The 16632-nt window shown below is 40.1% G+C and overlaps 1 protein-coding gene across 5 annotated transcripts in view; it reads right to left on the bottom strand.

Moving 5' to 3' along the window:
• The window catches only part of PGLYRP2 (peptidoglycan recognition protein 2), a 43009-nt gene that overhangs the window by 11106 nt on the left and 15271 nt on the right, over positions 1-16632 (bottom strand). The window lies entirely within an intron of this gene.

The following is a 16632-nucleotide window of genomic DNA, read 5'->3' as shown; positions in this document are numbered from 1 at the left end:
TTTATCAAGGCTAGGCCACCACAAATGGCTGAGTGCAAGCACTTTTATCCTGACTATCCCAGGGTGTCCCTCATGTAGAGAGATTAAGATTCTAGACCTCAATGAGGCAGGGATTACTACCCTACTTCCCCATAACAGGCAACCCTTGAAAGTGGACAACTCATGCCTCTTATGCCAGAAACTTTGGAACTCAGTATCAGGGCGCTTGTCAGACTAACCTGACAACACCCACGACAACATACGTGTAAGTGTGTGATCAGTGGCAGTTTCTGCAGCTACATCCCTAGCATTGAGGGGAGACTCAGGCAATTCTTGAATGGACAGAATTTAACTGCTGGAGCAGGATCAGGCTCCAAGACTGGCAGGGGTAATCTACTTAGGCCATCAGCATGGCCCATTTCCTTTCCAGGTTTGTGAATCAGCGTGTAGTCACATATTGACAAGAAAATGGACCATCTCAACATGCGAGGAGAAAGGATATGTGGGGTCTGTTTGGTTGTGGTAAACAACTCCAGCAGTGGCTTATGATCGGTGTAGACAGTGAAATGGCAGCTGTATATGAAATCATGAAACTTCCTAATGCCAGCCACAATGGCCAGCGCTTCCCTGTCAATCTGAGCGTAATTACACTCAGCAGAAGACAGTGTTCTGGAATAATAAGCCACAGGGACCTGTGTCCCATCAGCCATCAGATGGCTAAGGACAGCCCCTACTCCATAAGGAGAAGCATCTCAGGCAATGCAAACAGGCAGTTGCTCATTGAAGTGAGCTAGTACAGCATTAGAAGTAAGCAAGGCTTTAACCTCATTGAAACTTTTTTCATGGATCTTAGTCCACTGCCAACAGGCTTGTTTGTCTAAGAGCCTATGCAAAGGCTCAGCTATAGCAGCTTTATGTGGCAGAAATGCATGGTAGAAGTTCAAAAGGCCCAAAAAGGCTTGAAGTTCGCCATTAGACTTAGGGCTTGGGGCCTGCTGAATGGCTTTTAATTTAGCATCAGAAGGGTGAATGCCTTGAGCATCTATCCTGAATCCCAAAAAGTCAGTTGAATTGACTCCTATCTTACACTTGTCTTTTTTAAACTTAAGGCCTGCTCTTCTGAAACGAAGTAAGACAGCCCTTAATCTCTCTGCCAAGTTTTGGGATGATTCCCCTGCAATGAGGACATCATCAAAATATGGACAAACTCCAGGAATACCCCTCAATGTGTTTTCCATGACACTTTGGAATATGCCAGGGGCTACATTCACCCCAAATTGCAATCTCTTTACCTTAAAAGCCCCTCGATGGGTCACAATTGTTTAAGCTTCAGCAGCTGCCTCATCAACAGGCTTGTACCAGGTCAAGTTTCGCAAAAATGCACCCCCCTTTTAGGGAAGCCAGAATGTGACTTACTACAGGTACTGGATAAGCATGTTGCTGTAGTGCCTTGTTTAGTGTGCACTTGTAATCTGCACAAATACGTATGTCCCCATTAGCCTTAAGAGGCATTACTATGGGAGTTTCCCAAGGACTAGAATCTACAGGTTCCAAGATGCTCTGCTGGAGCAATTTGTCCAGTTCAGCATCAATCTTGCCTTTGAGGGCAAAAGGTACCCTCCTAGGTTTGATCCTAATGGGTGTTATGGAAGGATCTAATCTTAATGAAACTGGAGGCCCCTTATAGGTTCCAAGCTCAGAACTAAACACATCTGCAAATTCCTTGCAGACTTCTACAAGACTTAACATTTGCAAATGGTGCAGGGCCATGACCTGGATTCCCAGAGTCTCAAACCAATCGAGTCCAATGAGACTCGTGAGTTCACCCCCAACAACCAACACATCTAAGGGACCTTCAAAATCCTTGTATTGTACCTTAAGGGTGGTCTCCCCCTTAACACACACTTTAGAATTCTGAAAGTCAGTGAGTATCATGTTGGATGGCCTGAGTTTAACTCGAAGGCCACTGCTGCTACAAATCTTCCTGAATGTGTTGAGGGAAATTATGGAGAGAGCGGACCCAGTGTCCAATTCCATGGATAAAGGAACCCCATGCAACCTTACTTTAAAGGACAGTTTCTTCTTTAGGGGTTTATGTGTGCCTGTCCTTAGAACACTTCTGTGTGTTATGCAGAAACCCAACCTATTTTGGCTGGGGACCCTGGTACCTTTTAGATGCAATTCTTCTCTAGGTTGTACCTTCTGACGACCCAAACAGACGGATGAGATGTGGCCTTGCCTACCGCATGCCCTGCAAATGGCAGAACGGAACCGGCAGTCAGCTCGTTTGTGGCGTCCTCCACACCCGAAGCATTGCAGGGCCGTTGAAGCCTTTTCTGTGCATTCCTTCTGTCTCCTTCCGGCTGCCTGGTAAAGCTTGTCCACCTCATCTTCAGGAACTTCTTCCAACTCTTCTCTCATGTTCTCCTGGTGGAGGGTGACGGTCTCCGGAGAGCTTCTGTTGGGCCACATGTTCCTGACTGCCCCTCCTGCTGCTTCCTCTGCTGCAACCTCTCGCAGAGCATCTTGGAAAGAGACATCTTCCTTAGTGAAGAACTTTTGCTGTAAGTCTCTATTCCTTAACCCACACACAAAATGGTTGTGCAGCCTTTCTTCTAAGTCTTTAAACTCACACGGTCTGGCTGCTCGTCTCAAGGCTGCAATAAAGTTTTTAGCAGATTCTCCTGCCTTCTGATCCCTTTGTTCAAACGTGTGCCTCCATACAATGACGGACAACTTGGGCTGGAAATGTTCCTTTAGAACAGTGGTTCTCAACCTTTTTAATGCCGCGACCCCCAACCGGTCGTAAGTTGAGGACTTTCCCTGCCTGGGAGCACCGCACATGTGTGGTGCCGCCCCCTGCATCGGCCGTTGCGTAGCTGGCAAGCGGCAGAGACGGCACAGGACGACCACCGGCTGGGCCACCAGCTGGCCCAGCCCAAGGGAGGTAAGGCACCTGCCGGGCCCCATGCACGCCAGCAACCCTCCCTGCACCCGCCAGCCTCCCACCTTCCACCCCTGGCCCTCTTTTACTTACATTTTTAGTAGTTGCTCAGCAGGGAAGGGTGGAAACTTCCAGACAGCTCGCCTTCGCTGCAGACAACTTGCAGCACCGTTTGCAGAATGGGACTTTTGGCGGGCTCAGCAGGGCAGAGGCAGCCTGGACAATTCCTATTGGCTTTTGAAAGCCAATAGAATTAGACTCTATTCAAGAGAGTCTATTCTATTGGCTTTCAAAAGCCAATAGAATAAAAGGGAGTAGCGCAGCTAAGGAAAAGGGAAAAAATGGCAGACTGCATTGTTTGGTGACCCCCGTGAAGTGGTCATTTGATCCCAAATGGGGTCGCAACCCACAGGTTGAGAACCGCTGCTTTAGAACCTTCTTTAAATCCGTGTACATTATGCCTTCCAGAGAAGCAGGAGCCACTAGGTTTTCAGCAATCTCAAAAGTCTCTTGTCCACATACACACAACAATGTGGCAGCCTTCAGCCCATCTTCACAAATTTGGTTGACTCTGAAATAGTTCTCCACCCTCGCAATGTATGATTCCCATCGTTCCAGGTGTGCGACGTCGAATTCTAACAAGCGGCCGATCTTCGCTATTGTAGCTTGTGCTTCACCACTCACTTCTTCAGGGAAAGGGTCTTTCAGCCAAACTCACCCTCCAGCGATGCTGTACTGGCAGGATAGATGCTGATTTTTAATGCCATTTTTCCCTTTTCAGGACTTCTTTTGGGTGAGTCTTATAGCTTCCTTCTATTTTTCTTGTGAAATATCCCACCTTCGTCGCCAGTGTTAAGTCCTTGAAGCAAAGGCAAAGGAAGAGGACACATTGCTGTATAACAACTCTTTATTGTGCATTCAGTCAAAACTCCAACAATGAACAAAGGCACGCAGGCCTCCTTTTATATGCCCAGGTCCCCGGACATAATGGCAATATCATCAGACCCTTTTCGCGCCTTGCGCATGTGCGCAAGGCCAGCGCCACTCAGTCTGGTCCCGGGCAGCTTCTGCAAGCCCGGGACCATTGTATGTCCCCAGCGTGCATTTGCAGGCTCAGGACAGAACAATAATAATGTTTGGAGGGACTCTGATTAGATGGAAGTCCAGAAAACAAACAACTGTTGCTATTTCAACAGCGGAAGCAGAGTTTATTGCTTTATCTGAATTGTGTTCTGAAGTAACATGGTATGTACAGTTGTTGCAAGATTTAAATATTAATGTAAAAGAATCTGTAAAGGTATTTGAAGACAATGCTGCCTGTATAAAATGGCAACTGGTGACTTCTGGCTGTGACGTCATCGTGGAGCGGGTGAAGAAACAGAGCTCTGTTTCTAAATCCCGAAAAATCTTCGCTAAGAGCCCAGCAAGGGCTTTGCCAATCCCGGAGAGATTGGTAAATTAAAGAGGAAGCTTCAGAGAAGCTGGGTGGAAAGCAAACACCCGAGTAGAAAGGAGCAGCACTTTTAAAATTGGCGAAGAAGAAGCCGGTCTTTAAGGCTGGCCTGGAACGATGGCAGCAGTCTGAGAGGGAGTGAAAAGTAGAATTTACAGCTTCGTAACGGAGACAAGGAAACCCCTGAAGGAGGTGAGAACATTTGGCTAGAGAAGACGCAAAAAAAAGCAAAGTTATAAGGAGAGAGACACAGCGGCAACTGAAATTGGAATAGAGCGGAGAAGGGAGCAATAGAGCAAAATGAGAGCAGCGTGAAGAAGCAGAGAGCCCACAGTAAAGTTTAAATGTGAGAGACTGGAATTTAAGAACTGCAAAAAGTAGAGACTGAAACCAGAGAAAGGACTGGATAAAGGACGGTTGGAGGCAATAAAGGGTGATTAAGAAGGACTTTGAAAAATTAACATAAGGATTAAAAGGTGAAGTGAGACAACGGAGAAATTTAATACTACTTAGTAGAACCTACTTTTGAAGAACAAACTGCATTGAAATTTGGACTTAAATGACATATATCTGGGTAAAGTGATGAGTGGACGTTTTAGAAATATTGGATATATAGAAGAAGAAAGAAGAGGTGACATTTGGTGGATTGGTGGATATATTAAATTGAGACAGAGAAAAAAAAGGCTGATGCAATATTGTAGCACTCATATACAAGTAGTGACTAAGCTACAAGTAGAAAAGGGGCATCTGGCAATGTATTAAAAGTAATGAAGTAAATGAATTGTATCAACGAAATAGAAATAAGCATAACTGTGTAATTGAACTAAATAGAAGTGAGAAAGTAATTATAGTATTGTAAAGAAATATAGACAGGTGATTATTCAAATAAGAGTAATAGTGAATGAAATTAAGAGTGGTGATAATACTTAGAGAATAGTATATGTATATGCATCGTGTGTAGTGCTATAGAAATATATATAAGAGGTGTTTAGAGTATTATAAATTGTACTAGATAAACAGTGAGATAAGGAAAGGTACAACTCTACTTGTAATTTTACTTTTCAACGTTAATCCTAAGAATAATGTTCTATAAAGGTATTATAGTCATATATATTGATACATAATTAGAAATATTATATATATATATATATATATATATATATATATATATATATATATATATTCTTTACTATCTATATTATATATACATTTGCATATTTAAGCTTAGACTATATAGATTGAAAACTAACTTGATCAACAAAAATAACTTGCCATAAATTGGTATATGCAAAAGTGGAGAAATATTATTCAAATATTATTCAAATAATAAAAATGACAAGTACTGCAACAACAACTAAAGTCGGCAAAAAACCAGTTACAAATCCCACACCTATAATGGCCTCTCCTACAGGTCAAAGAATGATAGCGACCATGTTGGGGAAAGAAAAAGAAAAAGCAGAATTGGCAATGAACCCACAGAGCATGCAGATAACTCTACAAATGATTCAGGAAACAATGATGATGACCCAAGAGGCAATAGCAAACAATCATGAAGAAACGAAAACATATCACAAAGAAATTAAGAATGATATTGGAGAAATGAGAGATGAAATTAAAAACATGAATGCTAAGATAGGCAATATACAACAAACAATGATGGAAAATGAACAAAGAATCCAAAAAGTCGAAATAAAAATGGAGCATGTTGATAGCAAAATAGAAAGGATGGTACAGAAATCTGAGCAGGTAAATAGGGAGTTGACTGAATCGATTGCTTTTTTGGAAATGAATAAAGCTTCGTTCTTTCTAAGATTTCAAAATATTGTGGCGGAAAAGGAAGAAGATTTGGGAGAGAAGATGGCGGAGATGTTGGTGGAGATATTAGGCAAGGAAAAACAGGAAGTAAGAAGAGACATAGACAAAATATATAGAGTATATACAAATTATGCACGAAGGCATAGATTGGCGAAAGAGGTCCATATAAGGTTTACTAGAAGATCAATAAGGGATGAAATATATAAAAAAACAAGAGATGAACCAATAATATATAAGGGTAAAGAAATAATTGTATTAAACAAATACCACGTAGTATACGAAACCAGAGATGAGAATACCAATTTCTAACGACCCAATTAATTAAATATAAAGTTATGTTTCGATGGTTAATACCTGAAGGCATATTTCTAACTTGGCAGGAAAAAAAATATAAGATAGATACACTTGAGAAAGCACAGGATTTTTATGAACGTTACTTTTCACAGGGAGAAGAACAAGAAAGTAGGGAAGAGTCGGAGAGTAAAAGTCAAGATGAAGAAGTATTAGAGCAGTGGTTCTCAACCTTTTTAATGCCGTGACCCCCAACCGGTCGTAAGTTGAGGATTACTCAACCGGTCGTAAGTCGAGGACTACTCAACTGGGACAGCACCGTTTGCAGAATGGGACTTTTGGCGGGCTCAGCAGGGCAGAGACAGCCTGGACAATTCCTATTGGCTTTTGAAAGCCAATAGAATTAGACTCTATTCAAGAGAGTCTATTCTATTGGCTTTCAAAAGCCAATAGAATAAAAGGGAATAGCACAGCTAAGGAAAAGGGGGAAAAAATGGTGGACTGCGTCGAACGACCCCTGTGAAATGGTCGTTCGACCCCAAATGGGGTCCCGACCCACAGGTTGAGAACCACTGCATTAGAGGAAGTTGAACGAGAGAGAGAAATACAAAAGATACAAGAAAGAGAAAGGTTAGAAAGAGAAGGAGCAAAAGGAAGAGTAATAGAGACAAGAAGCATAAAGAAAATAGATCAAGTAAAAAATGGGAGACGCAATTAAGCTCTTCTCTGTAAACATTAATGGATTAAATATACCAAGAAAAAGAGCACAAACGTTTAACAAATTAAGGAAATTGGATGCAGATGTGATATGTCTTCAGGAGTTCATATAAAAAAGGATTATAGAAAATTACTAGAGAATGTAAAATTAGGAACACTATACACAACATTAGCACAAAACAAGAAAGGAGGAATTGCTATATATGTCAAAGAAAAAATAAAATCAAAATCAATATATTCGGATGAAGAAGGGAGAATTTTAATGTTGGAAATAGAATTAGAGCAAAAACAAATTTTATTAACGGCAGTATATGCATCAAATAATAATCAACAAGATTTTTTTAAAAAGGTACATAAGAAATTAGTGGATCTGGATTACGAAAATATTTGCATGATTGGGGATCTAAATGCAATAGTTAAGAAAGATTATAAGAGTAGTAAAAAGAACAAAAAGAAGAAAAATATATTACCAAAATCATTCTTTGACATGGTAACAGAAGTCAATCTTCAGGATATATGGAGAGAGACACACAGATCAGACAAACAATATACATTCTATTCGTATTCACATCAGTCTTGGTCTAGGATTGATATGTCCTGGGCAACAACAGACGTGCAAAAAGGGATAGAGGAAATTGAAATAGGGCTTAATGATTGGGCAGATCACAACCCAATAATAATAAAATGGAAAGGCCAGAAACAGAGAAAAAGATGGTCAATGAATCAAAGACTATGTAAAGATAAACAATATATACAGATGCTAGAAAAGGAGTTGACATTATTTTTTCAGGTAAATAAAAAGGAAGAGACATCAACACAAAATTTGTGGGATACTACAAAAGCTTACATTCGGGGACTGACAATTGCATACAACTCAAAGAAAAATAAAGATAGGAGACTTCAACAAGGGAAATTACAAGAAGAATTTAAAAAAAAATAGAAGGTGATCTACAGAAGGACCCACAAAATAAAAAGATAAAAGAAAAATGGAATATTATAAAACACAAGATTAACCTGACAACACAAAAAGAAATGGCACAGAAAATCAGGATGTCAAAACAAAATTACTTTGAAAATGCGAATAAAACTGGTCGATGGTTGGCTTATAAATTAAAAAAAGAAAAAGGCAAAAGAACAATACACCAACTACAAGATGAAAGTGGAACAGTACAATATAGACAGGAAGAAAAAAAGAAAATAATACAAAATTTCTTTTCAAAGCTATACCATCAGGAAGATATACCAGATGATAAAGTCAAACAATATATTGAGGCAGCAAAAATGGGTAAAATTACTGAAGAACAAAAGGAAATATTGAATAGACCAATAACTGCAATAGAATTAGAAATAGCATTCAAAAAACAAAAAAACAACAAATCACCAGGCCCAGATGGAATTCCGGTCAAGTTTTATAAAAATACACAAGAGTCACTACAATGGATAATGTTGGAGATTTACAATGAGGTGTTGGAAGAGGCGAAGATACCGACAACTTGGACTGAAGCAATCATCACCCTCATTCCTAAGGAAGACTCAGACCTACAACAAATTCAAAATTATAGACCGATTTCTTTACTGAATACAGATTATAAGACATTTACAACAATAATAGCAGAAAGTATAAAGAAAATTTTGAATAATTATATTCACCCAGATCAAAATGGATTTTTACCAGGACGACAAATAAAAAATAACATGAGGATAATACTGAATACTTTAGAATTTTACGAAGTTCATCCTGAAAGACAAGCTACGCTAGTTTTTCTTGATGCCCAGAAAGCATTTGATAATTTGAATTGGAATTTTATTATAACACAATTGTACTATATGGATTTTGGGACAAAATTTGGAAAGATGGTTGAGAAAATATATATTAAACAAACAGCTAGAGTAATTATAAATGAGGAAATGACAGAAAAAATTGATATAACCAAAGGAGTAAGACAAGGATGCCCACTTTCTCCTCTTCTATTTATTTTATCATTAGAAATATTTCTTACAAAAATCAGAGAGGACCAAGAAATAAAGGGTTTAAAAATTAAAAAGGAAGAATATAAGGTCCAGGCCTTTGCTGATGATTTGGTATTTATTTTGGAAGATCCATTAGAAACCGGCTTTAAATTGATTCAAAAAATAGAAGAATTTGGTGAGGTAGCCGGACTTAAGATTAATAGGAATAAATCCAAATTAATAACAAAAAATCTTACAAAGGCACAAGAAAGGGAATTGGAAGATAAATCAAAGATAAGTATAACCAAGAAAATAAAATATTTAGGGATCTGGCTTACAGCGAAATGCTCCTTGATTAAGGAGGACAATTATGATAAAATACTACACCAGATAAAAAAAGATTTAAAAAATTGGGAACATTTGCAAATTTCATTTTTAGGGAGGACCACTACGGTCAAAATGAATGTATTGCCAAAAATATTATTTCTGTTCCAGGTTATTCCAATAAAATTAGGGAAAACATTCTTTCAAGAATTAAATAAATTGATCACTAAATTTATATGGCAAAGGAAAAAACCCAGGATTAAATTAAAACTCTTACAAGACACGAAAGATAAAGGGGAATTGGTGTTACCAGAGTGGGAAATATATTACCAAGCATCAAGCTTAACTTGGCTAAAAGATTGGATGGATTTGAAAAATACTAGAGTCTTAACAATGAAGGACATGATTTGCAAGCAGGGTGGCATGCATTCCTATGGGACGAAAAACATAAAATACACAGATATTTTCAAAGACACATAGTTAGGAATGCATTGCTACGGGAAAAAATAAAACAAAAACATTATACAAGAATTCCAATGTGGTTATCCCCAACAGAAGCTCTGAAATACCCAAACCTACTGGATATAAATAAGATAATTAGATACAAGGAATTAGTAAATGAACAGGGAAATTTGAAAACAAAACAAGAATTGGAACAAGACATTGGCAGAGAGATTGATTGGTGGACATTTACACAAATTCAATCTAAATATACAGAGGACAAAAAATTATATGAAATCCAAAAAGAGCCGCAAGAATTGGATAAAATTATACATGGAACAGAAATAAAATTAATTAGCAATTTATACAAATACCTATTGAGATATAAAATGGAAGACGAGGTTGTCAAAGACACAATGATTAGATGGGCAAAAAATTTCGGATATAATATAGAATTGGAGAAATGGGAAAAATATGGGAAATAAATATAAAATTGACTATGTCAGTGGCATTCAAGGAAAACCAGTTGAAAATGTTTTACAGATGGCATCTTCCACCTGCAAAGCTTGCCAAGATGTTCCAGAATAATTTGCCAACATGTTGGAAATGTAAAAAAGTACATGGAACATATTATCATCTATGGTGGACATGCCCAGTTGCAAAAAAATATTGGTCTACAATAAGAAAATGGATTAAAGAAATAATAGACCAACCTGTAGACTGGAAACCAGAGATCTTTTTGTTGGGTACTTTAAATAGAAAATATAGTAAAGAAATATGGTACTTAATTTTACATATAATAACAGTGGCAAGAATAGTATATGCACAGTGCTGGAAAAATGAGAATATACCATCAGAGGAAGAAGTAATAAGAAAAGTCCTGGACTGTGCTGAGATGGACAAATTAACAAAAGAGATAAAAGAAAAGGAAGACACAGAGTATTATATAGTATGGAACAAGGTGTATGTCTGGTTGGAGACTAGAAATAATAGAGGAGAATAAATATGGAAAGGTCAAAAGTGAAAATATGTGTATAATAATGTATAATAATAATAATATGAATTATTCTTAGTAAGAAGTAGAACATGAAGGAAGAAAAATGTAAATAAGAAATAATGGGGCTATAAGGACAAATATTTAAAGAAGAATAAGGGGGAAATGTAAATATTAGATTATCGTTACGTAATTGCTGTAAAAAAAAGGAGGGGTATATATTGTGTGTGTATGTGTGTTATGTTTTGCTTTGTTCTGTTTTGTCTTGTTGGTTAAAAATAAAAATTTTAAAAAAAATTAAAAAAAATGGCAACTGGTGACAGGGTGAAGAACAGAAGTAAACATGTAGACATTAAGTATTGTAATGTCAGGGAAGCTGTAAAAAGAAAATTGATTAGTTTACATCATTGTTCTTCTGAGGATAATTTGGCAGACATGATGACTAAACCATTGGGTAATGTTCACTATGGAGAATGTATTAAGTCAATAGGTCTGATGTCTCTTCCTGTCATGAAGGGAGGAGTGTTGGAATATTCATGAGCAGGAAGAGTCATGTGGTAACTCAGTCAGCCAATGTGAATAAAGTGCTACTGAGTATGTGCAAAAGGGTATTGAGTTAGAAGCTGAATTTTCAGTCTCAGGTTTGTCTCTGTATCTCTCTATAAGAAGTCTTCAATTGAGCTATGTTGCTGTAAAGAAGAATGTATGGTATTGTAAATATTTTGATATGAATATAAAGAAGTTGTTTTGAATCAGCTAAATGCAGTCAACTGTGAGAGCTTCTGATTTATTTTTTCACCAATAGAGAAATTAAAATTCTCTAACAGGTATATATAAAACAAATAGTAACAACAAAACAGCCAGCCATATTTTAGCCTAGCATGTTCTGCAAATCTAGTCTATTCAATTTAGTTTATGGTTCATTGTCTTATGTATCAACTCAGTAAGCTATACAGTAGTTCCTTTTTTCCGTGTAACAATGGGTTATTGTTATTCCATTCAGTCACCTAGAATTAAATTAGTGGAAAGGGAGGAACTGATCACAAAGCAGTAAACTTCCCAAATGTCCCCTGCTCCATAGCACTTGCTCTTTGTCAGCATGCCCTACACTTCAGCACTAAGATGGGAGCATGGGTGGGATAGAAAGACTGACCCGAATCCACAGGGTAGGAGGCAGCCTAGGCCAGGCTTTCCAACCCAGTTGTTCTATCTGATTACAAACACCTTTTTCTCTAGACAGCATGTTTTTTTTAGATATAAGAATTAGCATATCTTGAGGGGAAAAGCTGATAAATGGAAGAGTAGTGGGACCATTCCAGGACCATTCAGATCATTGCCTGGAATGCTGTGGTCAAAATTATTGCAGTATAGCAGATAGATAATGATAAAGAAGAAAATGATACCTGTTGTGCCCTGAGCCTGCTAAAGCATTCAGCAGGCTCAGAAATGTTGCAAATGGTCCTGGGCAGACCAAAAGCTGCCTGGGACCAGACTGGCTGTCGCCAGCCTTGCACATATGCACAAGGCGCAAAAACAGCCAGATTTCTATTGGCTGACACTGTCCAGGGTTTGGACACTATAAAAGGCCTGTGCGTTGTCAACACTGCAAATATTGTATATTCTTGCTTTTGACAATATGCAGAATTGTCTGGTAATTATGGGGTTAATACAGAGCAGAAGGAGGGTTGGGGGTAAAGCCACAGAAAGAAAGAGGAAGAAAACATTTGACCTTCACACTAATTGGTTAATGTGAGATATGATGGCTAATTTAGGGAGGGAACATGCTGATAATTTAACTGCTCAGAGGAAGAGAACTTAGATCCTAGCATCCCTCCGTTGTGCCTGTGCCAACATTTTGTAACAATAAAAGACTTTTAGGAAAATAATGCCTGGAAGTTCTTTGAAATGTTTCATTAGCCGGAACCATAACACGCGCCTTTTGCTGATTGCTGGTTGTGAGAAGAGATCAATAAAGGAAGCTTGTTCACACAATGTGTCTCCGCTTAATGCCTCAACCCTGCAAACATAAAACTGGCGATGAAGGTGGGATCACTGCAGGCAAGAGGAAGATGTCAAAGTAATATATATCCTATATTACAACAGAATTTAGGACTTAGAAGGTCTGGAAGCTTGGGAAGTCGGCATCCAGCATAGCGACTCAGTCTGCCAGTATACCATCGCTGGAGGTGAGCTCGGCAAACGGACCTCTTCCCCCAAGACAAGGCTTACAGCAAAGACATTAACGAGACTGTAAGGCTTAAGATGTCTAAGATTGGCTGGTTATCTGATTTTGATGTGTCCCACCCGGAGCGCTGGAACTCATATGTGGTGCAGGTAGAGAATTACTTTAGTGTCAATCAGATAAGTGAAGATGGCCTTAAAGCAGCAACCCTGCTGTGTGTCTGTGGGCAAGAAACGTTCGACATAGCAGAGAATCTGGTAGCCCCAGCGCTTTTGGAGTCAGTAACGTATGATGACTTGAAGAAAATGCTTAAAGAACATTTCCAACCTAAACCTTCTGTAATCGCTTGGAGGCACGCATTCGAGTAGAGGGACCAGAGGCTGGGTGAGTCTGCCACGGACTTTATTGCTGCCCTAAAACAAGGGGCCAGGCCTTGTGAATTCAAGGATCTGGAAGAGAGGCTGTGGGATCATTTCATTTGTGGCCTAAGTAGCCAGGAGCTGCAACAAAAGATCTTTGCCAAGGAAGAAGTTTCATTCCAAGATACCTTGAGAGAGGTTACAGCTGGGGTCTGTCTCTACTTTGATGATGTCCTCATTGCTGGGGAGTCATCTCTAAACTTAGCTGAGAGACTAAGGGCTGTCTTGCTTCGTTTCCACCAAACGGGTCTGAAACTGAAGCAAGACAAGTGTAAAATTGGAGTTACATCCACTGAATTCTTAGGATTCAGAATGGATGCTCAAGGCATCCATCCTGCTGAATCCAAGCTTCAAGCAATTCATCAGGCCCCAAGTCCTAAGTCCAAAAGCAAGCTGCAAGCTTTCTTGGGACTCTTAAATTTCTATCACACATTTCTTCCCCACAAGGCTGCAGTGGCAGAGCTGTTACACTGGCTCTTAGATAAACAAGGTCCAAGGCAGTGGACTAAGGTCCATGACAGGAGTTTCAATGAGGTTAAGGCCTTGCTCTCTTCAAATGCCGTATTAGCACATTTTAATGAGCAATTGTCTGTATGTATCGCATGTGATGCATCTCCTTATGGGGTGGGAGCAGTACTTAGTCACATGAAGGCTGATGGGACCCAAGTCCCTGTGGCCTACTATTCAAGGACTCTGTCATTGCAGAGCGTAATTACTCTCAGATTGACAGAGAAGCCTTGGCCATAGTGGCTGGCATAAAGAAATTTCATGATTTCTTATATGGCCGCCACTTCACGGTCTACACAGACCATAAGCCTTTGTTGGATTTGTTTACTACAAACAAACAAACACCACACATTATTTCCCCACGTATGCTGAGATGGTCTATCTTCTTGTCAGCATATGATTACACTTTAATTCACAAACCTGGAAAAGAAATGGGCCATGCAGATGGCCTCAGAAGATTATCTCTAAAACAGATAGAGGCAAATCCTGCTCCTGCTACTAACATTCTCTCCATTCACGAATTGCCTGAATCTCCCCTCAATGCTAGGGATATGGCTGCAGATACTGCCACTGATCACACGCTTACACAAGTGCTGACATGGGTGTTATCAGGATGGCCTGACATGTGTCCAAATACTGAGTTTCAAAGCTTCTGGCAAAGGAAGCATGAGCTTTCCACTTTCAGAGGGTGCCTGTTATGGGGTAGTAGGGTAGTCATCCCAGCTTCATTGAGGTCTAGAATCTTGCTCTCTCTGCATGAGGGATATCCAGGCATAGTACGGATGAAAGCGCTTGTGCACAGCCATCTCTGGTGGCCTGGGCTCAATAAAGCTATCAAGGCCCAGGTGCATGGGTGCCAAGTGTGCCAACAGTCAAGGCCTGAAATGCCTCAGGCCCCAGTACATAGGTGGGAGGAAACACAAGCCCCTTGGTCAAGAGTACATATAGATTACATTGGGCCCTTTCAGGGTCAATTCTTCTTTCTCCTCATTGACAGCCATTCCAAGTGGTTAGAGGTTGTTCCTGTTTCCTCCACTACTACTACCAAGACCATCCAGGTGTTGAGAGGGATCTTCACCTCACATAGACTTCCAGATGTCCTGGTTTCAGATAATGGCCCCCAATTTACCTCTTTTGAGTTCCAGGCTTTTCTTCAGGCCAACTTGATCCGGCATGCATTCCATTCTACCCATCTTCCAACGGCCAGGCAGAGAGGATGGTGCGCACTACCAAAGATACTCTCAAGAAACTCACTTATGGCAGCTGGCATCACAGGTTAGCAGATTTCCTTCTTGCATACTGCTCCTGACTCTGGCATCTCCGGCACATACACAGGGGCTATGGGGTACTGGGGCACTTCTGCCATTCAGGCCACTCCAGCTGCTGGTCTTGGGCTCGAGGGACAGTGCTCCCAAGAGGAGTCCATTGTGGATTTGGGGAATTCCACCCCCCCCAAGGAATCCTGGTTTGGATTCAGAGGATCCAGCCAGTCAGCAACTGGGTGGGTCACCTGGGTCCTTGGGGCATCAAAGTCCTGGTCTGCCTAGCCTGGCAGACAAGCTGGCAGGCCAGGCACACTCACCGGCCATTAGAAGGTCACAGCGGGTCAAGGGCCCACCTAAACATCTTAAGGACTATGTGAAGTTTCTGTCAATTCTAAGGGAACCTTACTAGTCCTTAAACAAGATGCAGAACAAACACTCAGTGAAGGAGTGTTATCTTCAACTTATTATTTGTTGTATTTTCTTTTATAAGAATTATTAATGTAAGAGTGTGTGCAGGCAATTGTGATTCCACTAACCCCCAGTCCTTTGAACACATGTACCTGTGCTGTTACATCATAAGGTATATTGTTTTATCTGAGGGGGGGGGTTTGTTATGTCCTGAGCCTGTTGAAGCATTGTTGCAAATGGTCCCGGGCAGACCAAAAGCTGCTCGGGACCAGACTGGCTGTCACCAGCCTTGCATGCATGCACAAGACGTGAAAACAGCCGGATTTCTATTGGCTGACACTGTCCGGGTTTTGGACACTATAAAAGGCCTGCATGCCTTTTGCTGGTTGCTGGTTGTGAGAAGAGATCAGTAAAGGAAGCTTGTTCACACAATGTGTCTCCGGTTAATGCCTCGACCCTGCAAACATAAAAATACCCTTCCATTTTCCTAATATGCATGTGGAACCATGGTTGGACTCATCTGCAGTCCTCCCCCCATCCCCCCTACTTCTGCTGTTTTGCAGCCAAATTTATTTATTTACTTTGTGTGTTTTTATTAAATTTATGTGCCACCCATTTCATCAGAGATGATACTGAACAGCTAATAAACATTAAAACTAGTATACAGTATATTAAAATAATAAAATAAATAACAGTAATAAATACTTTAAAAAACAGGGAGGAGCAGAACACAAAGCACAAAGAGAGAGATGGGGTCTTTCCTAATCCAATTGCCACCCCCAGAAGGGGTAACCCCAGTTGAGGCTTCAGGCCAACTGGCAGAGCCAGGTCTTCAAGCCCTTATAGAACGTAGAGTTGTCTTTTATCCCAGCAGTTTAGTGAATATATTGTACTACTTGTCTAGGTCTGGTGGTCGCCTGCAAGAGAAAGTGATCTGCTCAAA

Source organism: Crotalus tigris, unplaced genomic scaffold (assembly GCF_016545835.1).
Source record: "Crotalus tigris isolate CLP2741 ecotype Arizona unplaced genomic scaffold, ASM1654583v1 scf7180000017666.379230911805:20528666, whole genome shotgun sequence".
In the NCBI taxonomy this organism is placed as follows: Eukaryota; Metazoa; Chordata; class Lepidosauria; order Squamata; family Viperidae; genus Crotalus; species Crotalus tigris.
Note: the sequence above shows the minus strand (reverse complement) of the source record. Positions and strands in the feature narration are given on the sequence as shown.